Source organism: Corvus kubaryi, unplaced genomic scaffold (assembly GCF_017639235.1).
Source record: "Corvus kubaryi isolate FWS band 111438036 unplaced genomic scaffold, C.kubaryi_AGA036_p1.0 137, whole genome shotgun sequence".
In the NCBI taxonomy this organism is placed as follows: domain Eukaryota; kingdom Metazoa; phylum Chordata; class Aves; order Passeriformes; family Corvidae; genus Corvus; species Corvus kubaryi.
In genome coordinates, this window is record NW_024580671.1 from 8,682,196 (window position 1) to 8,709,897 (window position 27,702).

At 37.2% G+C, this 27,702-nt stretch overlaps 1 protein-coding gene across 3 annotated transcripts in view; it reads right to left on the minus strand.

The window, feature by feature from the left end:
* The window catches only part of CNOT2 (CCR4-NOT transcription complex subunit 2), an 82,053-nt gene that overhangs the window by 43,000 nt on the left and 11,351 nt on the right, over positions 1 to 27,702 (minus strand). The window contains exon 1 of one of the 3 annotated variants that reach the window (XM_042017778.1): positions 469 to 473. The exons of the other annotated variants lie outside the window; for them this stretch is intronic. The gene's annotated coding sequence lies outside the window, so the exon portion shown is untranslated. Of the gene's footprint in view, positions 1 to 468; positions 474 to 27,702 lie in introns of those variants that run through there. 3 annotated transcript variants of the gene reach the window in all.

Consider the following 27,702-nt stretch of genomic DNA (forward strand, 5'->3'; position numbering starts at 1 on the left):
ACTTCCTACACTAAAAACTAATTTCTGCACGAAGTAAGTCATAGAACTGGTTAAAAGTAAAATCAGCTGAAAACTCAAAAGAAGGGTGCCAAGACAAGGCAAAGCAGATACAGGGAATAAGAAGCTTGAGTCTGAAAAAATTTGTTGTCATTTGTACTGGCAACAGAAAATGGGATTTTAACAGGGACATACCATTCTGACCTCAGAGTACTGGTCCTTTCTTCAGGTAGTACTGCCCCTCTGCCAGAATGCACCAGACCAGGGCAGCTGTTTAATATATGTTTCGCAACACGTGTATGAGCATGCAGCGGAGAAAAGATTCTTAAGGGACATAAATGTACTCCTATGAAGAGAGCTAAGCAGGTTAAGCGATAATCAGACAGGCCATAAGCCAGGTTTGGAATTCTAGCATCTTAACTCTTTGAAACCCCAGACAGGTTAAATATGTTAAAAAATATAAATAAATACAGCATGAATTTGCTAAAAAGCTTAGAACAGTTCTGGGAGAAGAAAAACGCTTCTAAGACTTTTCACTCATCACTGGTATTTAACAGTCATCACATATTCAAAAAAAGACATTTTTAATAGCAATTATAACAGAAGTTAACTAAGTAAGATTAAGTAATTTGGACTCCAGCTTCACAATTAAGAGCGCTGCAGTGCTAAATTATTTCTTCTCTATCAGTTTCGATATCAGCATGACATACTTTGCCACCTCTGATGTTTGGTATCGCTCCCAGCTGCTCAACAATTTTTTCCACAAACAACAGACAACTCAGATGATGTACAAATGGACCAACACAGCTTAAACTGAAAAACAAACCTGGGCCTCGTCTAGTCCAAGTCAGCACTACAGTCTGACTTCTGAAGCAGAGATAACTGCTCCCAGTATCAAAGAAATGATACAAAGGTTTCATTATAAGGAGCATCTCAAAAACCTTTATGTTGATGAGTCCTCTAAGAAGCTATCAAACAGAAGAAAACCCCTGGAGTAACATGCAAACATTTACACTGAAATCAGAATCTGCCAAATCAGAAATTTTCACAAGAATAAGCTGGTGGTGAGGAAAGAGGAAACAACGCTCTCAGATTTTAGGGAGGCTGTATCCCTCCAGGGGGTGCAAAAGTGAAAATGGCCGGCACCAAGGACACTGTCAGGGCAGAAGCTGGTAGCACAGGGATGGAAGCAGATGACTTGGAAACATGAAGGTCAGCTGGGCCTCACAGGCAAGGAAAGATGGTTGCAAGGACAGTGTTGATATGCTTGTCAGCAAGCAAGTAAGATGACCACAGGCCTGCTCTATTGCTGGGAGTGGTTTTTTCCCCATTTCGCTTAATCTTATTGTGGTCCCTTACATCACACCTAAGCCAAGCTGACACAGTTTCATCTGCTAAGTGCCTCCAGCTATCTCTGTAGAGTCATTACCTTACATACTGTTCAAGCAATATTTAATACTTCCAACACACCCAAATCAGTTGAAACCAAAAATGCTGATTGATAAGCTTTCAAGATCTGTATTTCTGTAAAATATTAAGTCTTATTAGATGATGTATGTCACCATATCTATTAGGTAGTCTGCATCTGTTCACTGGACACAGTCCTGGTTGGTTCATTTACCGTTTAAAGTCTTTCGCACTATATATCAGACAGGCAGATAAAAGCTTGCAAACCAAATGGAAAAAACAAATTCTGAAGCGTGAATTCAATTTTGGTTCATAATCACACAATTTAGGTGTTTCCATCATGTCAAATCTCTTATTGTATGAGAAGAATAAAAGATTAAAAATTAAAGAATAGGGCTCCTTTGACTTTTTATTTGCCTACAGCTGAGACTCTCAGCCAGGAAGCTAGATTTCTGCATCTGTGCTTCAGCTAAAACAGCAACCATTGCTCCAGCAGGGACATTTCCATGATGATTTTGAACAGGTTCTTCTTTCCAGGAATACTGCAGGTTGGTTTTTGTTTGTTTGTTTGTTTGGGTTTGTTTGGTTTTTTGGTTGGTTGGTTTTTTTTGTTTTGGTTTGGTTTTTTGTAAGCACAGCACCAATTCCACTGACTTTTTAAGACAGCTGCATTGCCTACCTATTTCTTACTGGATAGAGTCAAAACTTTCATGTTTGGTTAATCTAAAATACTGTATTTTAAATAAGCTCTGGTTTCCCGAGCATTTCCTGCAGCTAAGCACTGTACGGTCAGATACACAGCATGACTGATAGTGTAACAACAGAATATTTTTTTCTTTCATTACTGTGATGGAGTTGATATTAAATAAATCAGTACTAGACCCATTTCTACTCCAGCTTCTGCCAGGGCAGGGGGTGGGGGAAGGTATGTTGTTGGTGTTTTTTGGGGGGGGGGGGGGCTTTTTGTACAGAAGCACAAGGTAGATAAATCTTTTACCTGAGTAAGACAGCAGCTACTTTTTATCTTCTATCAGTACATTCACACATACAGTATTTAATGTAAGCTGCTAACCATTTGTTTGAAGCACCTCACGAAAGAGGTAGTAACAGTATTTTTAATTTAAGTTGAATTTTAAGAAATACAGGCTTCCCTTTGGTTTGGGCTTTTTTTTTTTCTCCCAGAGGTATTCTAAAAATAGAAACAGCTGAGACTATTCTGGCCAAAAAATTTATTCTGCACACACAGCACATCAAACATCTTGTCTTACCTTAAAATACAACGGGAAAATTCAAAACATTAAGTATGTTTAATATATTGAATCCTTTAAGGAAAAGAAATAGTTACAAGCAGCCACAACCTCCTGGCAGCATACCTGCCTCTCAGTGACTCTCCTTCTCCAGACTAAGTGTGCAAAAGCAGAAACATTTCCCAGGAGCACAGACAGGTTAAATTCACTTATGGCTTTTTAGAGTGTCCTCCTAAAATATACATATGAGTCTGTGACTCTTTGGGGCAAATACAAAGCTCCAAGTCAAAATTATAGACTTTTACCCTTTAGTTATTTATTTACTGGGTTTTTTTTTAAAATGAAACTCTTAAGATGTTTCTTAAATATTGCAGGGCCTGTTTCTTGTAACCTTCTGATTACACAGCCAGGCTACATTATGATTACAGCTGTACCAGGCTCAGACATAAAATAAAGTTTGACAAAACAACTTTGAATGTTTTTACATCGTATCTGAAGTACAAGGCCAAACCAGTCTCAAAAAAAAAATTTGCTGATTTTTTAAAAAAAGATAATGGAAAAGTACCAGAATTATTTAAGACTTTAAATTTCTGAACCCCAATTCCTCATTATTTTTCATTATTTAAGTGTTAAATGATACTACTCCACACTGGAAAATGATAAATTATAGACTGAGCTCTCTACTACACTATCACAAATGCAATCAACAAGTAAAATTAAGGAAGTGGTAAATGCACCTATCATGCCCTTCTACTGTACTAATCTTCCACACGTTTATTTTAAACCTCTCCAATCACTATGTTGTCTATTACAGTTGTCAAAAAATGAATTAGACTAGCTATGCACCCTCTCATTTATGCACATGGACTTTACTCAGACTCCCATATTGTAAAAACTTCGGCTTTACACTGTAAACTTTGCCCAAATATCAGAAACTGAAATAATAAAGCAGTTTTAAATTAAAAGCAACTCTTCTTGGAAGGGACAGACTTTACGCCACAACATTTTAAAACAGAGCTACCTCAAACTGGCAGTCTAAGCTCAGACTGCAAATGTTGCCGAGACCTGGCCCAAGCCCCAAACATGGGCTGGTCCTCTCCATCTCATACCTTCCTCACAGTTTCTCAGAAAACAGTTGCATTTAGAGTTCCAAAACAGCACAGCAATGTTTAATGTCTCAACAGCCTGGTAAAACAAGCAACAGAGCATTGCTTCCTGTTATTCTGGTCTCATATTAAAAAAAAAAAAAAAAAAAAAAAAAGAGTACTTTTACTGAAATTGGGACTACTTAATCTTTAGCTAATGTACACACTTTGCTCACAGTTCCTGCTTCTGATTTCACAAGATTCAGAGGTCATCCTGACCAGCAGCATTACTTCGCTTTCATCTAAACTTGCAATAGCAAAACACTAAAATGAATTTTAGTTTCAATTCATTTTACCACTACTCTTTGAAGTATTCTCAGGGTCAGCCAAGTCCAGAAAGAAGTTCTTGCTTCTTGAGTGATAAAATCCTTTTCCTGCCCACCCCTGGCCTGCACAATTTTGAAGCAGAATCTTAAAAGTTTTGCTTTTAAAAAGAAACATCGTTCCAGAATTAAATCTTGTTCAAGAAAGATAAAGACTAATTTCTTTACCATATTTTCAAAATCTAAATGAATATTCTGAAGTCACGAATATGTCTTTCTCTTACCATCAGGCTGGCAAGAATATGGAGGGTGATACATTTAATCATGGACCTATATACTGGATAACTGGAGGCAGCTACATGTTGCATAAATTTATAGTTATTCTTAAACAAAATACTGCTCAGATACTGCAGCTCTCTTTAAGTGACTGAAGTGTACAGTAACTAGCTCTCAAAAACTGCAAATGTCAAAAGCGTTTACAAATATTGAAGTATTCTTTGTGTTTGATCTTCACTACTGTCATTTTTTAAAATATCGTTTATGTATCTCTGTGGTGCCATAAGCTTTTTCTGGTAAACAAATATTTCCCTTGCAGCTTTTTTTAACCCTTTCCCCCTTTTTAGAAGGGAACTTACCCAAATGCTTATTGCTGTGAAGAATAATGTTCCCGGAGGCAGCATACATGAACAGCCTACAGAGCAAGCATGGTGCACAATTTCTAACTCCCAAAACCTAGCCACCCACAAAAAAAAGATGTTTTCCTAGCTCTGACCAGCATTTATCTTCACACTAGTTCAGAAACAGTAATACTATTAATGTATACAGGTAAGTATAAAAGAGCCAAAAATATATATTTCATATAGTGACTGGATATATACTACACATCAAAAGCTTTTTGCTTATTAACAGAAAAAAAACCTTGACAAGACTATATCACCCACATTTAAGTGAAATGCAGGGGAAAAAAAAGCCACAATCACATGATTTTTTAAAAATAATTTGAACTTAAATAGTTATCAAACAAATTCTATTGCACACAAACCATTTGCCTCTAATACTGGAGATTCCTGGAAAGGAGGATCCACTACTTCTGAAGTATTGACCTGAATTTTTTTTAAACAACTTTTAAAGAAAGGCCCAGATGATTCAATAAATTAAACACCTAACAAAAGCTTTGAAAGCAGAACAAGGAAAACCATATATACAACAGATAGCTGGTAGAATGCAGTTTACTTAAGTCTCAAAGCATTCTTTGACAATAAGGTTGTTTAGGATACTTTAAAATTATTTTTAAAATGACAGTAAATCAGTTACAGGGAAGGTGGAATACAAACACATAACCATGATCCACTACAGGCTGCAGCTAGAAAATTTTAATGGTAAGCAAGCTTTCTGGATTTTGAAGTGACAGAGAGAAACCTTCTACACATTCAGTAGACAATTCTTACATTAAGAATATAATTCATGTACTAAGGGTTTGAATAGGAAGATTTTTTTTAATTTTTTTTTATCATGGAAGAGTCACTACAGTGTGCATCACCACTGAGCAGGATTTTCACAAGGCATAATGTTTCACAGCAGTGAAGTCTACTGTCACAGTCCTGCTCCTGGCTGGCTCCTTAAGTTTTCAGCCAGCTGGGTTCTTGGTCCAGCTGTGCTGTGTGGTTACAGCTGTGGTTACACTGTGCCATAGCAGGTGGGACAATGTAATAGCCACAGCCCCATTTTACAGTATCTTAACAGCCAAGAAACTGTATCTGAAGATCAAGGCAAGCACCCTACTGTCCATATTCACTTTATCAAAAGGATGGATTCTTGTATGATGGAAAACACTGTTAAGCAAGTATAGTAAGTAACTGATCACCTGTGGTGGTAAAATTGAACTGGGGTGACCAGTGAAGTTGCCATCCTAGGTTTTTCCATCATGCCTGTTCACAGGGGCTGCTGACAAGCTGCAAACACAAGCAGCAACTGAGGTACCACCAATTTACTTCTGATAGGTTATATTGAAGTTCATACAGGATTTGCTACAATACCTTGTCCAACCATCCCTACAGCAAGTACAGACACCTCTGGGACAGGAGCAAGAGCACAGCCAAGGAGAGTAACCACACGCACCACCCCACTTCCCTTGCGCAGATGCCAGTCGTACGGTTTTCTTAATTTGCTCAACTGTCTTTTCACTGGCGAAGATTGACAACAAAACCCTAATAAACCCACAGGGACTAAAAGATCTTAATCATTGTTAGCTTCATGCTTCTCATGTAATGTCAAATATTAACCCCCCGTCTAAAATTTCAATTGAAAAGAACAAAATATTGACCGATGCCTGTTAATTAATGATTCAAAAACACTACAGAAAAATAATCTGTCAGCAAGCCATGAAGAACATACAGAGAAAAGAAGCACCTTTTTTGTTAATAAATTTGCTAAACTTTAGATTAAATGCTTAGATAGCTAGTTTGGGAATGCATAGCCCTAATTAAGCAGATAAAATTAAGGGGCTGTAAATTTTCTTTTAAAAAGGACTTACAAGTTTCTACATTTCAGGTTATTTACAGAAGAATTAATTCTATGAAGACTTTCAGTATACCATGGCTCCAATTTAACAGCCTTCTTTCTCAAAACGCTGATAAATTTCAGAGGAAAAATTATTTCAAATATCAATTATATACAGAATCCAACAATTATATACAGTGATCCAACAAGGAAGAAAGCTGTGACTTAGCTTAGTTAGGAGAAGGACAGGAGCCCCTCTGGGAACTTTGTGACTTCCAATAGTTACCTGATCTTCTACTCCGGATTGATGTTTCTGAATGTCTTCTCATCAAGAGCAAAGTATGCATGCAGTTCTCTATAGCAATTTTCCAGTCCCCTTCCGTAAAGATCACTAAATTCTATAATTGGCCTTGCACTTTAATATAAAGTGGAACTTTATCATTTGCTTCCTCTTCCCATATATGTTCGTAGGGACAGATGTATCTTCTGAATCAGGGGCTCTGAAATACAACTTTCTCATTCTTGTTCAAATCAACAAATCTGTTTGCAAGGATTTAATACAAACAAAAATCTGCATCTGAAGACATTCTTACAAAAGCCTCCCTCAGTTCTAAGTCCTGTTCTAAAATACCTACTTTTAAAGGAAGCAAAACATACAGTCTTGCATGAAAGGCTTCTGTAAAATTTCTTGCTACAAAAAGTGCTAAACTGGAAATGAGAGACAACATAGATATAGAAGTGCACAACCAAAGAAGGTTTCTTTTACAAGGCAAACCTATTTTAATACTTCAAAAAGAACAAAGCTGAAGATTACTCTCAATAAATGAATGACTTTTCATGTGTGGATCCCGTTTTTCAAAACGGGTCTGTCTGGTACTGCTTTATGAAGTATCAGATCTAGTCCAAATTTAAATTAGCTGAATCACATCCCATGGGGCTCTCAAGCTCTACCAGTCCTTATTCCTCCTACCCTGGTACCTGCACATGTCTCAAGCATTACTGGTTTTAAAAAGGGATCCTATTGCCTGGTTTAGAATACATAAATTCATGAATGAGAACACTCATCTGCCTTCCTGATCACTGCAATTAAATCAGGACAACTTTTGTTGTCCTGGGTATCTGGAACTACAACTTCTCAAAATCCTGGTTACCAGTCTGCATGCTCCACTGCTGTACTTTAAACACTGGCTCTCACCTGCACAGGAAACTGCAATTCCATACCACAGGCTTCTCCAGTCTCAGCTTCTTTTAAGCACTACATGGGAGATTGAAGAGAAACACACTTTGCCACAAAAGTAATTTTCAGAAACTACTGGTGAAAGCCACAGTCTCTAGTGGCAAACTACCTACCCAGCCTTGCTCTAGGAAAGCCAAAACAATCTGGAGACTATCTGGGATGCAAAAGCAACACTGATAAATTACCCTGAGGAACAAGAAACCAAACTGTGCCAAGCGTAACTTTTACCAAGTCATTTGGGATTCTGGGACATGAGCTAGGAGCCCATAGGAGAAAGTTCACATTCGCATTTAAATCCTCAAACTGAATTCTAACTGAGCATAACAAACAATACATGACAACAGAAAGGAAAAACTCTTCAAAATTACTTCTGGGACTTTCCACAGTGTATCATTAAATTCAAACACATATTGCCAAAATGTAAAACAGAGTAATCACAAAAGCAAGCTATTCTTGAGGTTTACTGACTCTTCTGCTCATCTTAACTTAATGAATCCTAAGCATGTCAAGACATGTTCCTGGGAACGTGACCATGCTACTTTCAAATCCAGTATTTTGGGGTTTGGCAAAACCCCAAAGCTAATTCATCTGTTTTTAACTTCATGCTTTATCATATTCACTTTTTTTCCCAATAATTTGTTGGCTTTTCCTAACCCACAAACTGCAGTCCACTCAAATTCCTCCCTAATTCACAAGTACGTAACAAATTTTACATTTGAAGTGCCATAATACCCATTTAGAAGTGTCACCTCCTTTCTACTCTATGTTCAGGCCATAAATACGAAAACTGGCTACACTGCATAGCACCACAGTTTGAGACTTGCAATAAAAAACAAAGCCACGGAATTTCTACTTATTGATGTTAAAATAAAAACCAAAACAGTCCTGAAATTGAAGCTTTCATCTTCAAAGATGATTTTATTGAATTAAATGCAATGCTATCCCAAAGTATTTCATATAATTATTAACAACACACATATCTGTACGAGAAAAACCAAGGGGTTTTTTTGTGGATCTTTTTAGCCTTTGTCATTTCAGCCAAAGGAACACTAGGGATTCCAAAGAATGTTTATGTGTAAAGCAGACTGTTAATACGAAGTATTTATTTCTTTTTTTAAGGGGATAAACAAAACACGTTTCTTATCCATATTCCAAAATGCAGAACTCATCCACTCACTGTATGATACAGCTGCTGCAAATTTACAATCACAGAACCTTGACTAACTTTCGTTATGATTACAGACTGCAGTAAATGATACTGAAGTGTAACAATTATTGCACCATGTTTCAATGCACTGAATGCAGTAAAACACAGATATAGATGCCTGTGCCAAACCGCTTTATATAGTTATGCTCAAATTTGGGAAGACTACCACTTTTGGGAACGCTGTGTTTACAAATCTTAAAGAAAAGTATTTGCAAAGAAATTTAAAGCACATGTAAAAATAAACAGACTTGTTTTAATTTCTCTCGACCACTCAAATGCACGTATGCATCATTCCACGCCACTTTTTAATAAAAAGTCAAAAAGGTAGGGGGCACATTAATATACTTCAAAGCCGGTTCCTTCAACACCTCATTGTGGAATATACTATCTAAATATTTTAAAGAACAAAATCTTAACATTCTGAGAGCTAATCCCCCTCCCTTAGAATAAGGTTGTCCTCAAAGAACCTTAAGCTCACTGAAAATCACCACCTACCTACACACTGTACTTTTGTTCATTAATTTTTTGTCTCTGCTCAGGTAAGCAAATTTTGACTGATGACCACTTCCCGTAAATGAAGTGGATCGATAAACCATTATTAGTAAAATATATTGTTATCTTCCAACCTTCTTACAATTCCTACTGTTCCATAAACAGGAAAAAATCCATACTGAAAATAAAATGAAAACGAACTTATAATAAAAAGGTTCTGAGTAGTTTTAAAGCAAAACCTAAATGCAGTAAAAAACAATTATCACACTCAAACTAAAGCAGGAGTCATTTACTAGAGAAATTTCATTTTAAAAACAAAATTATTACTTGCTTGAAGATTTAGGAAAAAGATGGATCAGCAAGTTAAGTGCTGGGGTCTTTTTTTCCAGAAAAAAAAATTAAAGGCTGTAGAGATCTAGATCTACAGCATCTAGAGATCCTTTCTCCAAACAGAAAGCCATAGATGCCTTGATCCTGTAAAGACAAGTTATTCTAGTAATACAGATTTGCCTCATAAGAAAACCACATAAGAAATCACAAATGCCCCCAAAGTTATTTTTAACTGTGTATAATTTATTCTCTGCTAACCCCAACAGAACTTGAATACTGACAACTCTTTCTGTTACCCACCTTATAGGGAACTTTTCCACCTTACAAAGAAGACAGAAATGCTTCCAAACCCAGTGCTTGGGACAACAAAAGAATAACTTCAAATTCATGAACCAACAGTTTTCAGAGATGACTGGAAGGACAAAACCAGAAGCTGAAAGCACAGAATCCCTATTTCCAAATCCAAAGGAGAAGAGGGAAAAGATAAACCACCCCCAACAGAAAACTTAGTTTACTGAGAAAATAATGGAACGAAAAATAAAAAAATAATTAAAAACAAACAAAAAAAACCCAAAACAAAAAGAACACCAAAAAGCAATTGGGAAAGCAGATGGTGACCTTTCAGAGTCTCAAAAAGGAACCTGCTGTTGCACACAATCACAAAGTTGTAATTTTTTTTTCACCAAAAAGCCAAAGAGCACATCCACATTGTAAGAGTGATGCCCAGAAGAGGCATCATACAACCAGCTGTGGGGTCCTGCAGTTGCATGGTTGAACTACACCAAGCGTTTTGCATCAGCCCTTCTCACAATGCTTTCCTAGGGTTCCTTACCTCAGAAAAGTGGCAACATTTCAAAGTAGATTTGCTAACTAATTTGGATATGCTTATTCCGTAAAAAAATTTTAAGCCATTCAACCGAAACACTTCAGTGAAATTATTCCTGAAGCACTGACACTTTAGAGGACCTATTCAAGGAGGCTACCACCAAACACAGCCTAAAAGAAAGCCTGAAGAAAGCAACCAAGTTGCCGAAGTCCACAGCAGTTAGTCCTATGGTCCCTGAGCAATTCAAGTGCAGCCTCAGGTTCAGTGTACCATGCAACACAACCCAGTCTGGCAATGGTGAGGCAATGGGAGGAAGAAAAGCAGGACAGGCTGCTGTCTCCAATGCTGCTATACAACTGTACAGCACACCCAGCCCCATCACATCCAGCAAAGAAACAGTAGGACAGCAGGCAAATGTCTTCCTCCTTCCACTTACAAAGTCAACATACACCACCAAAAAGCCAACAGGAAGTTTCAGATGTCCCTGGTTCTGTCAACAAACCTGGCCTCTCAAGTTAGGTAACCAGATAATCCAGACACTCTTCCTTCACCAGCACAGAGCAGTACTGCTGCCCAAAGCAAGTAGGACTTGGCACTGTTGGATACAAGGATGTGTCTGACAGCTGGCTCTCCATCTGACAAAAGGAAGGTGGTATCAAATACTGCGGCAAACCCATAGGTTTCTTTTTTTGAGGAAGAGATTTCTATAATGACTTCATAACCTGTAGAAAAATACAAATCATACCACCTAAGTCTTACAGGAACAATCCTTCTGTCTGGAAAGGGACTGGATCCTTCAGGAGCTACAACATGTAAGACATAAAACTTTTCAGCTTCCACAACTCCCTTCTGGACAGATTCTGAATTCACCTCACACTCACTAATGCTGCTTTCTTTACTTGCCTTAAAATGTTACGATTTCAATTCTAGCATCCCTATACTTGACAATATTAAGTATTTCTTCTAACACTGTAATCATTAAAACTGTATTAGATTTATTTTATTATGTAAGTTCAAACTTGCTACACACGGAATGGCTCTTGTCAACAAGTCTTATATACCCATTGATGGAAGCATGCATCATAGCTGGCATGCAAATAATAATAAAGTCATAAGAGAAATCGGAGAGAAAGGGTTATATGCTTTACCTGAACAAACTTAATCACAGCATAAGCAACTGGTATTAGGGTATAATGACTAAAGTTTCACAATTTCAACACAGAACTAGACTGCTCCTTTACCTTGCAGGAAGGGAAAGGGCTTGGGTTGCAAAGCCTCTCTAGGCAGTGTTGCAGAAAGAGCTGGGTTTCACTCAGCTCCTCCCTCTCCCCTCTTTACAGCATCAACCAACTACACCAAAGCAGCCTTTTGTTCAGTTCCAATGGAAGAAAGGCATCTCACACCATTACAATGCGAACTTCACCAGACCAATTAAAACACTATTGCTGAAATTCCACAACACTCCAGTCCCATAATCCCTAGGACAGCAATTGATAAAACATGAGTGGGACCCTACTCAAGTACAAAATATTTAAGACTTGAGAAGACTATAGCCAAACCAAAGAGTAAATAAATACATTTTGAATGAGAAAACGCCAATCTTCATTATTTTGTTACATATGTATATAACGTTATATTAAGATAACATGCTAATCCAAATATTAGTCTAGTTCACCCATACAAACACAAACGCTATTCTCATAAAAATCACTTTATTATTACAGGGCTCATTTTCCATGTTTTATGGGAAATTAGAATTCTTCAGCCAAAAGGCTGTGCACCAAACTGTGTTCTTTTTTTCCCAATCAGATGTTAACTTATTAAAAATTTTGCAGGAAACCTCAGATTCTCCCTAGCAAACAGATACCTCATACTCAAGAGGAGCAGTTGCTGTCATATTCTGCATGGTAGTTTCTGGCTCCTGAGCTTTCAGTTCTCCAGAAGGTAGAAGCCAGTATCTACTGGGCAACACCGTTAAATGGCTCATGAACCCATGAGAGCCCTTATACAATCTCCCTGAGGAACCTATCCCCAGCATCTGATCACACTTAACCCAAATTCTCTCCAGCCTCCTGAAAACCCTTTCATACAAAGCATCGTAACAATCTTGTCCCTTCCCTTTTCCTCTCACTTTCCTTTTGCACTTGTGAGGCTAAGTATTGTACTTGTTCCCAGCAGAGAACAGCTCCAGTTCTTCCCCTCTGCTTTTCTGGTCCAAATTGCTAGAACTATTCCTTTTCAGTCCTCATAACAGTTAATAGACTTCTGTAAGTACAGTGTTCCAGGTGAGGTCCTAACATCGTTGAACGCAGCCACTGTATTTCCCTAGTGTTTGGACACATGCAGTCCTATGAATACATCCCAGAACAGTGTCAGCTTCCCTCTTTCCCTCAACAACATACTGCAGGTTTGAATGTCTTACTGTTCACTACAAGGACTACCTCCTTCCCTGCTAATTGAGCAGTACTCCTCATCACAGATTTGTACTGTTTGGCATTTCTGTACTTGCTTTTTTATGCAAAGTGCATATATTTACTTTCTGTTCTCTCAGCCAATAATTCAGGAAAGTATTGACAAGTACTAGGCTCAAGAAAATGCATATGAAACCTGTAATTTCCCCTACAACTTCACAGTGAAATACACATACTAGTTTTCCAGACAACTTAGAGAAACTTTAGCCTATGACACACCTCCTTAACTAAGTTACATAGACCACACCAGTGTGTGCCAAAAGCTCTTGTTGAAATATACAGGATCTACTCCTCCTTCTCTACTCAAACATTCTGCTTCACCACTGGAGAACACAATTGTTTCAGCACAGTTTGGTTTTGCATAAAACCTTTCAAAATAAGCTTGAAGAATAACACCCAATCAGACTCCATCTGCAACCTAAGTTTAGGCTTCAGCTTTACAAGCCCTAACCAAGAGACTCACGCTCCGTTCTAAGGAACTGAGAAAAAACATTGCTAGGTGTTCAAAAATCTTAACAATAACATTATAAGAAGAAACAAAGAAACAAAAAAAAAACCAACAAAAAAAGCACAACATACACTAAGAACTATCTTATTTTAGAAGAAAGTAAGAGCAGAGGTCACAGAAAAATAATTTTTTTTTTAAAAAAAAGGGCTATTAATATTAGTTTTGACAGAATAAAAATACCTATATTTTCTCAAACAACAGCTTCTTTTCCTCCCTCCTCCCTCTGATCTTCAGAAAAACTATGCAGTATTCACACTGACAAGTCCCACTTTGAATTTCAGACCATACAGCTTGGACAACTGTCTCCATACAAAGAAATCCTAGTTAAAAAAACCCCAAAAGATACATTATAAGGGCCAGAAAAACTGAAAAATATTTCTTCAAGAATTCCAATCTTTAATACAGATTAATGCAAGGCTAAAACAAAGATGCTTCTGACATTGAAACCTCAGGCCACATAGAGCAAACACAACAGGAAGTATTTTACTATTGGAAAGATTTCATTATTTAATTTTCAAATTCCAGTAAAAGTTACAGTCAAAACTGTGTATACTGAAGCACATTAAAATATGCATGTAATTTTGCAAAATTTCCTTGATGCTAAACTCAGATACAGCTTTTTATAGTCTGCTTCTATTTGTGATATATTAGTTTAATATTTGCATTTTGAATACTGCCTGCATTTTTCCCTGTAGAAGAATTACTTTGAAAGACCTTTTTTCTGTAGCCTCAGACTCTATAGTCTTGACTGATGGACAATTTCATTATTTTTAATTTTGATTTGCATTTGTCATAGTTGAGTATTAATTTTATTCCAGCATTGTTCTTTAAATTCAAATATTCTAATACTGCTTTGATTTCACACACCTGAAAAACTTCCATCTGATCAGTGATCCTAATCCAAATCACCTCAGGTCATTTTCAGGAACAAACTGTCCAGACAACTTTTTTTTTCCCCTTACAGAGAAATAGCACTGTTCTCCTGTGCGCACTAATGCATAAATTGAAAAAAAAAAAAAAGTTTCTCTAGGTAATAAGGCCCTTTTGTATGCTCCACCAAACCAACCAATTCTGCAGTACAGGTTTTTTGCCAGTAATTGAAGAACTCAGAAACAGCTGCATTAAGAATCCTGTTTTCAAAAGCAACACTTAGGCTTGCCTTACCAACAGGCAAGAGAAGTGTCAGGGAAGGAATCGCTTCTGGAGTGATCTCAAGCCACTGCCTATAAAAGAGATGTCTGAAGAGGCAGGTGAATCAGATTTCAAACTGTTAGTAGTACTTAAATATAAGTGAGGCAGACCAAGTCACTGCATCTAACTGAGCATACTTCACATTTCCTCTGATCTTGGAACAAAGCCAATAATCCTAAATTTGTCACACCAGAATTCTAATGGCTCATGCTAAAGAGAATATGATCATTTGATCATTTTATTTGTCACACAGATATGCAACCAGCATCTAAAATTAATAACTAAACAACCACAAACTAAAACAAAGTTTACCACTTACTGTATTTATCTGCAGCTCATTTACTCATTCTCTCACATATTCTATTTCAACTGCATCTTACACTAGCCTAAGACAGCTCTACATTGACATTAGTATCTCAGGACACAGCACTTAAAGCCTAAAGTAGAACAGGCACCAATGAACCGCACTTAGGAGAATCAAAATTATTTATAAACTGCCCAAACATGCAGAGCTTTGGCAAGAGCACAGAACAACTACACAAAAGACAGTTAACAGAAAACAAACATTATGCACAAAAGACCAGTAATCTTGAATCATCTTTTACTACAGATACTACCACTATTAACTTGAGTGGGAGACAGCTCTCAAAGCAGTATCACCACTGCTTTGCAGACAAGCTCACCTTCAAGACTTGAGTGTCACATTTAGTGAGTACAGATGCACAGAAATATCAAAGTTAATCTTCTAACTATCCAGGTAAAATTAAGTAGGGAAAAAGGAATACTTGGAGCTTGTTTTAGTGTAAGTTTCCCCTTTAACCACTTCATGAAATAAAATCACCATCGTCTTTTTTTGCATACATAAATCCAAATTAAAATAACACTTTCCATTCAGAAAGAGTCACCATCTGATAATTATGAAGAAAAATAATGCAGGATTATGAACTACTAGCTTTAATAAATTAACAGAGAGATAATCCTAAAACTCACATTTCTGTATACTTTTCTGTCAAGTATACTTGTAAACAAAAATAAACCTATCTACGCCAGGCACCAGCCTTACAACCACATTCTTGTTCACACAGACAACCTAAACAATCCCAGCAGAACAAAGATTCTCATTTCCCCAAACTTAGGGGACAGGGGTATAACAATCCACAGATCAAGATATAAAGATATAAACCATACACACAAACACATGAATGTGTGTTCATGCAGATCTCAATAAAAAGGTCTCCCTACAGACTACAGATTTCAAAAGCTTTACCAACTGGTAGGATTTTTTTTTTTTAAATTTGTTAATACGAAACCCTTATAATGCAAGCTTTCTTTTATCCCTCCTGCCCTGAAAAGATCACAAAGAGCAATGGAAGAGTATTCAAACCCCTAAAACCTAAGACAATATTCAGTTTCTGGCTAACCATATTCACATTCAACTGCATTTCTCAACTGCTTCTTTCAAAATTCTTCATTAGCCTGTATAACTTGACAACTCCTTCTCATCTTTCACTTTTAATTCCTCCACATATTGCACCTCTGACAAGATAAGAGATGTTGATTTCAGTTATCTGTGCACAAACTCATGTCTTTCTCAGTATCTGGGAGAGCATATACACCGAAGATTTCATCTGGGGACTGAATTTCCAATGGAAAGACTACTTATTTTTAATAAAGATAACTAAAAATTACAAAACGTTCATTTAATTAGATTTCAGATTGCTAAATGGATAAAAAGGGGCAAGTAAATGTCACCACAAAAACACATAAAAATACAGAATTCCAAAGACACTGACTTGGTCCACATTGCACAGATGTAACAGAGGTTCCCTACAAGGAGGGATGGTAAGAATGAATACCTGTAGTCTTTTTAGACAAGAAGCTAGCAAAAAAATCTTAACATGCTTATCAGGGAAAAGTGTGCAAAGTGGCTAAATTGACATCACTGTAATATTGAGTCATTTCCAGTGCTGAAATAACCCAAAATGAGAATAAACATGCAGATGAAAGCAACTTCACATGCGTATATGGTCCAAAAAAAAGTAGTAACTGGTTTGGTAGCAGTAATCTGATTTGGGCCAGTGTAACTGTTTACAATGTCAGTGAAACTACACAATTTCATGCTGATACTACCTGCTTTTATCGTCTCATATCTCTTCTGTTACTTGGAAATTACAGCTACCCAAACCATTAAGCTGTTTTACAATGTTTTTCTTCTCAATAAGGATATTCCAAAATATCTATTGTAGGTGATCACTATTTTAATTCAAGAAATATTGGATTAATATTATCCTAAAAACTGGAAGACATTACTGCCAGAAAAAGGAAAATGGAAAGTATCTTCAGGCGTCCAACAATAAGCAGAAGGAAGTCTAAACAAGGAGCATGGATATTACAAGAGCAACAAACTTTCTCATTGGTCTGAGGGAAATTTTGAACCTGGTGTGCTAAGGTGTTCAAATCACAACATACACCACTTCAACACAATCATAAACCAAACTGCTACTTCAAGAATTATTCTCTGAATGCATAATAGAGATGACATATCTATCTGTAGATGTCTACCTCACAGGTCCAAATCTCCCACTCAGGATCCAAGGCATGAAGTGACTGAGACTTTTGCTAAGGTGCTCACAACACCCAGAGAACAACTAAAAGGCAAACTCAATCCCTAATATCTTAAATTATTTTGTCTTGGTGAACATCATGTGACTTTACACCATTTTCTTCAATATTGCTATACTGTAGTGATATACACAATCATTGTCACGCAAAGACAGCGACCTCTCAGTCCCTTCACTTCACTGACCAGCTACACAAAGACGATGTGACATTTCATTTTCTCTGGGATGAACAACTCTAAAGTGTATGACCTGTGCATCCCATCCTGGATTAAGTAAAACTAATCCTAATTAAACTTTACATTGTAAGGAGAAAGCCATTATGAAAACAAACCTAAGGGCCTTACTAACACCTGGGGATGGTGCTCTCTCTGATGGACAAAGATGGCTGCAGACCTGTATTGTTTATGAAGTTATTTCATTCCCAAATGATGTGAAGAAGACAGAGACTCATTAACGTACCCCACAAATCCGTAGCCTGAAGCACATGCCTGCACAGGTTAAATAAACAAACATCAATCTCATATGCTGTTTTGCACCTAGCCACCATCTTTTGGCCCTGCCCTATGATACACACACCTTGAAGAGACCACAAAGCCACTATCACAGATGCCAATGACAAGTAGGGCAAGTAGATTTAAAGGCCAGAAACTCCAAGTAAAAAACTGCACAGCTCGGGAAAAACCAAAAATAGCCAAGTGTTGTCAGCAAACAGGGGAGGGCACCAAGAATACTCCAGCTAAATACCACTTACAAACAGAAGAGGTCTCTAATTGAAACAGCTGTGAGCATACACGGATCTCTGTGTGAACACCTATGTAACTCATGCCTCAAAGGTAAAGCAACCTTCACATCTGTTAAAAACCTGAAAAAATAATGGCTTTGTTTGTTTGTTTAGTATAGTTAAAGGAGTATTACATTCAATTAGATTGAGCAAATAAGTGAACAGGTTAACTAAGTATTTGTCCAACTGTTCTATGCAGGATTCAAGGTCCAGCTGTAGAGCACATGCAGACAGTCCCAATAGCAACAACCCAGCCTCTGGACAATGGCAGCTCAGCACGCATCAACGCCACTCATCTGAGCACATCTGCAATATTCCTGCTTTTTTGTTTGAAGTTGATCAGTATACACCATTGCAGCTAAATGAATACACACACTGAATTTTGTTCCATTACATCTAATAGATTCTGACTTCTCCAAGTTTTCTTCAGCTTAATTCTTCAAGCATTATTTATATTTCATATATTTATGTAGAGGTATAAGCACACACCTGTGCTAGTCTAGCCCAATCAGGCACTGATGCAGATCTGTTTTGTTTAAGTTATTCAAACAACACAGCCCAGACATGGACGTATTTTTTTTTTTCTCCAATCACTCCATTTAACTCAACACCACAGTACGTTATCCCATGCATGTTTCAGGAATTTTATTTACTGATGTTTAAGTGTATATTAGATAACTCCAAAATGCCTTTATTTGTCAGCAGAGCAATTTTACAGTAATGCAGCAACAATAACAGAGCAAAATAAAAGTGCAATTCATTATAAACAGCTACATAAGTAGGACTCTGTAATACAAAGGTAGAGAGATATGCCTTCACTCTTAATATACACATACTCTGTAGAGAATCAAAAGCACACTGACTTCACTAAACACCTCTTGTGGACTTAATTAAACCATGAAACAGTGGTTTATGCTCTTGTCAGCTCTGCTAGCAAACAAATGCCAAATCATTGAGGAAACTTAATTCAAAATATCATTACTCTCTTTGCTTGTTTGGTTCGAGAGCACTTTGCAGATCACCGGTTTCACTCTTACAGGCTCTTCGTGGCACTCCCACCTGCCCAGACCAACCAGTGTACAAGAGCAACAAACAACTCATTTAATAAGAAGGAGCAAGGTAGTACTGACAATTAATCAAACTGCACATCTGTTCCAGCTGATCAGTGTCCAGGTTATTTTGCCTTTGATTAGGAAACACCTTTTTATTCCTGACTGGCAAATCCAAAGTACCTAGAAACAACATGAAGTTTATTCACTTCATCTCTCAAACCTTCTCAAGTCAGTGAACCATTCAGCCTTTTGCTCTTTAAATTGGAATAGCTAAATGGCAAACTTTTCTTTTGATGTATTGCAGGTGACAATACAAGAACTCTTTGGGTCAAATTATTGCTTCAGTATTGTCTATGCTATCCCACACTCAAATTCTTGATGGACCAGAACAGTAATTCCACTCACCAGTTCATAAGGTACTAGTAATCAGATGGCAGCTAAAGAGAAAAAAAACTTTCTAATGTAAGCACATCTGAAAGCACAATGACCTTGTAATTAAAACTGTGTCATTACACAGGCACTCTACTGAGCACTGCTTTGATTATTTTACAATATATTAAGAACCATTCTTTAACGGAAGATACACTAGAACACTTAAGACTAAGTCAAATTTCTTTATTGCAAGTGTTACTATGTATGCTAAATCCTTCTCCTGCAATATTTAATTAAGCACTAGAAATGAGCACCCAGAGATTATCCTGACTGACTATATGTAATTAAGATTAAAAGATATTTATCATCCAAAAGCATTCAAAAAATGCTCCAAAGACAAGGCTACAGATCATGATATTTATGTAATTTAAACATAAAATATATAGTATTTTTATTAAGTTTTCCCAACAGTTTCATCCCCGGCTACCTTGTATTCCAATACTTCTTGCTACCTGTCAGTCTTTTGTCCCTTAAAAATAGCTCCTGTAACAATACGATAACAAAACAAGTACTCAAAAACCTTCCATGGCAAATCAGTTAAAACATAATGCTGTTATAATCTCTGTTCTTATACATATCTGGACTCTGAGTATGTTTTAAATTACAATATCAATACGCAAAACGTTTTTTGAAAGTTCAACACACTCTTAAAACAAAAAAGCATAACAGAACAAATCAAAAGATTTGAAAAACGTTTAACATAACAGTTCATGTTTAGTTAAGAATATGATTAAATAATAGGTCTCTTTTAGAGTTTGCTTTTAGCTGAATTGAACATGCCTATATTCATCTTTGCTCACTTCTGGCAAGAGCATAAAAAGCAACTGAGACCAGGGAAAAAACCCCGCAGGCCTCAGATGGTACCATTTAAACACCAAAAGCAGCAGATTGGTAATACTGAGAGCCCCAATGTCCCTAACACTGGCAATGAGAATTAACATGATAGGAGTTATTTTTTCTTCCTTTGTATGTTATCAAAGAGTTTCTAAAGCTGAAATCTTGCACTGATTTTTTTTTTAGTACTGGACAGATCTTAAACAGCTGAGAGTCGTAGCACAAACAAAAGTTACATAGTTGCATATTTTGCAACTATGCAGAAGAGCAAACCCCAGGTTTATACCCTTTACTGAAAGGCATGAGTTCCCTCCTTCATTTCCTCACTATGGATAGCATGCAAAGAATGCAGCTTCTGTCTCCATTTAAAGTTTGAGAAGTGAGACAAACAGAACTTACTATAAAATCTGCTACTCTTAGCAAAATAAATTCTGTAAGTCTATTATGATGGATACTCAGCCTACAGCAGCCAAGTGCTAGACTTAGGATTTGCCACTACAGACAAGGGTGGGTCTGGCTCCTGGAAACAGACACACTTAAAAATGAATCTGACTGTTAGGATAACTATCAGAAAATCACCTTTGGATAAGACATGCACACAGATAAAAACTGAACAAACCAAACCGAAAAAACCACTGAGAGGCATGTAAGATGGCAGATTTGAAGATTTTCTGCCATAAAGCCTAATTTTACTATAACTCATTTTGCAAATTCATCCCAACTGAACTGTTCTATTTTGGGTTAGTAGCTTACTAAGTGATGTTTGTAAAAAGCTGAACTTATTCTGGAAATGTTGTATAAAAGAAGTATACCTGCTACAGACAGTTACAGAAAAAGGCATCCTATATAGAATCTTGGACTTCACCTCGACTCAGCCAATTTCCATTGGATACTCTGAAATATCACATCAGTGACACCACGAACAGACCAAAAACATCTTAGTTCAATGACACGTTTAAATTAATTGCCAAGCCAAGATCTTGCTCCATCTATGAAATACTCCCACCTATGATCTCCAAAACCTAATCCAAAACCAAGAACAGCAATAGCCTCCTAGATCATGCTTAAACTGGAGAAAAACACAGCAAACTACCTGAAATATCTCTTTAGAAACTTGTTCCTCTTTTCCTGATGTAGCAGTTCTCTTTAATTCAGCTGCCTTGCCGGAAATCAGAGATAATTGTTAGAGCCTTAGGCAGGGCTTGCAAGCCTGTCTAGCAAGGAACAGTTTTAAAAATTACTTTCCTCATTTATCAGAGCAGACTCTGCCAACCAACTTCTCCATTGGTTCTCACAGCAACTTTCCAGCCAGTTTTTTGTCTGGCAGGATCTCCTGGGTTTGTTTAGTTGCTCACTTCCCTGTCACACAGGTACCTGTGCTGGCAGACCATTGTTTGCCAGGAAGCATTTATGAAGGCAGGGAAAAAAGGAAGCACAAATCTTTTTGTGGTGGTAATAATCATAAATAGCTTGCTCAGACATGGCACCTTGCATAGATGGTTTCTGTGTCTTGCTTCCAAAAGACAAAAACATGACACTGTTCTGAACAGTCCACACTGTTCAAAACCTTAATTCCCACAATTTTTCTAAAATCTCTTCATCTAATGCTTTTCACTTCTGTGATGGTTTGACCTTGGCTGCACACCAGGTGCCCACCAAGCTGCTCTATCACTCTCCCTTCCCACGTGCACAGGAGAGAGAAAGTAAAAGGGAAAATGACTCTAGAGTTAGGTCAGTTTATTAAAGCAAAACCAAAAGTCAGCATGTGCAGAAGTAAACAGGGAAAAAAAAGTTTATTCTCCACTTCCCATCAGCAAGCCACTTCCCAGGAAGCAGGCTTCAGCATGTGTAACAACTGCTGCAGAAGGCAAACTCTGTAAAATAACAAATGACCCCCCACTTCCTCCTCTTTGTCTTAGCTTTTACATCTGAGCTGACTTCATATGAAGAATATCCCTTTGGTTATTTTGGGTCAGCTGGCCTAGTTGTGTCCCCTTCCAGGATTTGGCCCACCCCCAGCCTACTGACGTGGGGGAATGTCAGGAGATACAGCGCTGATGCTGTGCCAGTGCTGCTCAGCTGTAGCCAAAACACTGTTGTGTTATCAATCCTTTTCTGGCCACTGATGCAAAGCACAGCACTGCGAGGGCTGCTGTGGGAAAATGAATTCATCTCAGCCAAACCCACTGCAACGTCCTATAGAAAACACCTTTGCAGGCTGTAAACGGTAACACCAGCATTCTCAAGAAATGACAGGTAAGTAAAAATAATTCTAAGAGACAGAGCTTATTCCTTTCTGCCCTTGGAATGGTGAGCTACAAGACCAGCTGCAAGGAATCAGAGAAATCACATAAATGAAGAACAGCTTAATAATAATAACTTCCACTTTATAAACCCTTAAACAGCTTTCAGGGGACACCCTCCTTCCAGTCTTTAATCTGTTTATCAACTACTAGTACCTTCCAGGACACTGAAAGCCAAAACAGGAGATGCAGAATCTGTTCTCCCACTCCTAATTTAGCTGCAGCAGTGGAATCCCTGGATCTGGACATTTACTTTTCACAACAACCCTATGGCAAGTTCCTTGGAGTTAACTGAGGAAAGCTAGACTTTATGCCTAAGTAATGTGTGTGTTAACCCCTTAACAGAGACCTTATTTACTTAAAGGGTTAATAGAGACATCAAAGACAAGACCTTACTTAGAAAGTCCATCAGGTTATTTTAAGCATCCCAATAATCCAAAGTGTTCGCTTAACAAAGGTGTTCTCTGAAACAAATAGAAGACAGTACTCTCTGTCTCCTATCTGGACACAAGCTAACAATATTTTTAAATGGATATCATGCTTTTCATTTTGGTGTATTTCCCATAGGAAGGCTCTATAAGGAAGACATTCACTTGAGAATTGCTTACTTAATTCTGGAAAAAAGAAAAATGTCCCATATCCACAATCTCAAGTTATATCATCCCTCAAAACAAATCTATAGGTAAAAAAACCCAACTGTCCAATTCTAGAATATATACCTGATGGCATATCAGTTTGAAGATTGCAACTCATGTTTGCAAATTAAGAGTAAACACATACTCTTCACTAAAGAATTAGCAAAAATAAAAAAAAATAAATCCAGAAATCTCAACACTTCTCTGTAAGAGGATGAAGACACATACACACACACACAAAAGGAACCTTCACCATTAAATTTATTAATTGCAATATTGAGAAACTATTGGTTTCTGAAAAAATAAACTAAGTCCAGCAAAGCTGACAAGTAATACAACAGAAATTTCACCTTTTAAAAGAACTGATCCTTCAAGAATCTTCAAAACACTTGAAACATTAAGTTAAAAGTTTTAAATAAAGTATGAAAGAGTGTCACGATCTTTTCTAATTGGCTTAGTTAGATAAAGGCCTAAATGAAAGAAATTGTTTCAGTAGTTTACTCTTTTGAAGCACACCATGATTAACGTGTCAGTTACGTGATGTATATGGGAGTAATGTATGTCTGCTGCCCTCTTTTCAGAAAATCTGATTTCTTTCCATTACATTTCTTAATTATCCAGAACTCTTTCTTTTTTTAAAGAAAAATTCAAGTAACTGTTTATAAGCAAGTCCACCAGTTTACATAAGCCCATCAGCATCAAGCACATTTCTACAGTTACAAAGCCTAATAGACATTTTAAACAACAAAAACACCAGAAAGACAAATTTTAACACTGGTAAAACTCAGAGATTCTTGAGTATGTTACATACTTGAGAAAAAAAAATTCAATTAAAAAAATTGAAAAAACTGGAAAGAAATGTAGCCTGATTTTGAACTTTGTTAGGACACAAACTGGTGACAGGAACTACGGCTCATATTTTAAGGAGGTTTTTGCAAGCCAAGTCTGTACCTTGGGTTAACTTCATACTGTCAGCTTACTGGCCCAGTAGGAACTTTCTCACAATAGATCTCAAGAGACATGCACAACTAGAGAGGACACTGAGTCATTGACTGAGTAAAAATTACAGTTTGCAAACTTTTTATTCTGAATGTTCTACTCCTAATCCAATTTATACTGTTCTGATTCACTGAAAAAAAAAAAAGGAAAAAAAAAAAAACCAAGGCATGAAACTAACTTAAACATATTTTTTAGTCAGAACTGGTAACTATGCATCTGAAAGGGGAAGCACGCATTGAGACTGCAAAAGCAACACTACACATCCTTGTAAAATTATACATTAAAAAATTATCACATCTCTCAATCGAAAGAATCAAAGTAAGTTTTATGAACTACAAATTCTGGCTTTGCCAGACAAAGAAGGTTGAAGAGGAAAGATCCCAGAGGCACTGTGCCTAAAAAGCAGGCAGTAAGCAGCCCGTGAAGAGCCAGTAAACAAACCATAATTCAATACAGGCCCTTCACCAAGAAGGGCAAGCACCATAACACAGGGAGGACAGAGTGAGGGAGAAGAAAATATGAGTCCAGAACTGATCCCTAACAGGAAAATATGCTAACCATATTCCCATTTGAGATCTCGATAATCACTACTCACACAGGCACATAGAGGCAGTCTTCAAAAAAATGCACAATCCCACAGGGATCCTACTGACTATAGATCGCACGGGGTTTGGTTTTGGGTTTTTGTGGGGGATTTTTAAGATTATTCAAAGGTTTCTCAATCATTATTATACTGTAATTGCCATAATGATAACAGGTTTATTAGGGTTCTTATGTTTTAACACAGGTCTAGCAGCTCTACTGCCTACTTACATTGGAAAATTTTTACCAAAACCTCAGGTTACACACAGAAAAAAAGACCTGCATAATAAGAAAAAATATCCCTATCTGAAAATCAAAGCATAAAGAGGAGAAGTTTTAGTTCAGCAACTGACAATGTCAGCAATTCCCACATTTAAGTCCATCCTAGTGAAAACCCCTGATTATTACTTGCAGTATATCTGCACAACATAAAGACTGGCTATACGTGTTTTGCCATAAGCCCAGTCTGAAAAGGAGGACATGGGTACAGCAACATTTACAATGTCTCTGTGACCTGTTATACACATTGCCATAACACACGTACTCTCTCAGTTATGCTTGTTCATTCAGAGAGCAAACGCTCATTTCTGCTGTATGCATGCGTTTTCAGGGACACCTAAGTTCTTGCCTTTCTTTACCTGGACTTCCAGAGGCCTACATGCCTACCTCTTAGCCAGCTGAAGTCAGAAAACAGCCATTTCATCTCAAGCAATAAAACTAAGTTGAGAAAGATATGTGGGATAAATCTGGATCTTACAGCTGACACCCAAAGACTTACAGCTGAGCCTGGGTATTAAGCCTCACTTGTAAAACACAAAGAAGTGGAGAAAATGAGTCATTTATTCTTTAAATAAACATCTTTACTATTTTCACAGTAGTTTTAATGCAGGTGAACACAGCAAATAAAACTAAAACCTTCATCTCACCTGAGAACATTCACTCCTCTTGTAACACTTTCACTTTTAATTGGTTCACCCTTTTTCTCATGACAATCCTCCTATACCCTTACTGGTAAAGTATCTTCATTAACAACACAAACAATGGTAGTCATTCTTTAACAATGAAGTTACAGCTAGCCACTTTCCAATCCATTTCTAAAAACATCAATAATCTTCCTATGGATACAACTTATCTCTTTAAGTGACACTCCCATTCAGAAATAAAATTAAAAACAAGAGCACAAAAATACTTTTTCTAAGCATGTAATTCCAGAGCCATTTTCAAAAGAAATCTTGGGCAGATAGCTCCCTTTGAAAACTGTATTGTATTTTAAAGTTGGGAATTCTGAATAAAATCCTGTAATTTGAATTTTATCCAACACTTCTAAACTAAGGATTTTCAAGAAATTTTCTACAGCTCTTCTTATACTTTATGTTCAGAACAGCACAATAAATTGCATGCACATGCAGTGCACTTTAATCTGGGCCTTGCTTAAAACTGCCTTCAAATGCACTACTTTGGAAGAAGAAAAAGCTATGAAAACATACTGATTCAGTTTTACTAAATTAAGACCAACTTAAATTGTTACAGAAAGCACAGGCAAGTAATACTGTGTTGTATCATTTTAGTCATTAAGACCCCATATTCATTCACTTGGCCAAATTACAGAATGCACAAGCCTATTAGGACCAAACACAACCCTTAACCATCTTTCAGGCCAAACTGATCAAATTTATTCTTTTTTAGACCAGCTAAGACAGTTTGATGTTTTTCAACAGAAAAATACCCTCCCCCAGCTGAACACATTTTAAAATCTAGTCTGTTGGGATGCTCTAGTACTTGAATGCTGTGCAACAGTGACAAGTACAGTATGTTCTTGTCTTAGGAAGCCACTGTGTACCATCACAATGAAGACCCGCTCAAATCTGCTTCAGCTGAAAGGCTCTGCACCACCCTGCTCACATGCTATGCTGGCATCGTGCAAGCTCTCTGCTGATCTACAACATGTTTCATCTTCTTGTACACGAGCACTGTGCAATGCCATGGATGTAAGCTTAGCCATGAGATAGCTAAGGACCCATCATCCTAGGACTGAGAAATACTTGTCTTGTCTTAAATACCAGTTGGGTACTATCAGGAGAATAGCTAGAACACAAGGGAGGAGGAAACCAGAAGAGGAATTAAGAGTTCAGAACAGGAACAGAAAAAGAAATTGCAGAAAGAAAGAGACAGATGAGTAAGATACTGATGGGAAAGCAGAGTCCCAAATACCCCAACACTACAGAATGCAGAGCTTCAGATCCTGGACCCACCCTTTCTGGATTTTCTCATTCTTTTGGCCAATGGACTAGGGACCACTGTCAAGATGTACTTCTATCCTCTTCTAATTAACGACACAGAGACTATAGAAAGAAAATGTGTCTAGCTAAGATATTTAAATGCTACATATCTAAACTGATTTTAGGCCTGTCTATTAAGGTTTGTTTTTTTTTTTTTTTTTAGTAATGCTGAGGGAGCCACACAAAGATTTTCACAAGTGCCTTCTGCTTGAAATATTTCATTAGTTTATGGAGAAGCATTAACTATTCACAGCTGCAAATTAAATGAAGGTATTTCTGTTATGAAATACTAAGCCAGTGTCTCAGTTTCTGTATTTGTAATGCATGGCTGTCACTTCAGTGAGGCAATATAAAAATATAACTT